Here is a 500-nt window from a genome sequence, read left to right as displayed (position 1 = left end):
TACAAAAAAGTCCACATTTTAAAAATTACAGAGTAATACTTTACGAAACATTATTAACCGAGAAAGAATTATTTAACTTCATGTTGCGCCAGAACAATAAATAAATCTCAGTCTTCAGCTTGTTTGTTTGTTTTGTGTGTTTGTTTTTTGGAATTTCGCACAACGCTACTCGAGGGCTATCTGTGCTAGCCATCCCTAATTTAGCAGTGTGAGACTAGAGGGAAGGCAGCTAGTCATCACCACCCACCGCCAACTCTTGGGCTACTCTTTTACCAACGAATAGTGGGATTGACCGTCACATTATACGCCCCCACGGCTGGGAGGGCGAGCATGTTTAGCGCGACGCGGGCGCGAAACCGCGAATTACGAGCCGCACGCCTTACGCGCTAGGCAATGCCAGGCCATTCTGAAATAACTTTAGTAACAATATAAAACCAAAACTAATAGCCTTATAAACAACCACTGCTACAGACTACTTGCAAAAAACCTATCGATATTAC

This window comes from Tachypleus tridentatus, chromosome 10 (assembly GCF_004210375.1).
Source record: "Tachypleus tridentatus isolate NWPU-2018 chromosome 10, ASM421037v1, whole genome shotgun sequence".
NCBI lineage: Eukaryota > Metazoa > Arthropoda > Merostomata > Xiphosura > Limulidae > Tachypleus > Tachypleus tridentatus.
Note: the sequence above shows the minus strand (reverse complement) of the source record.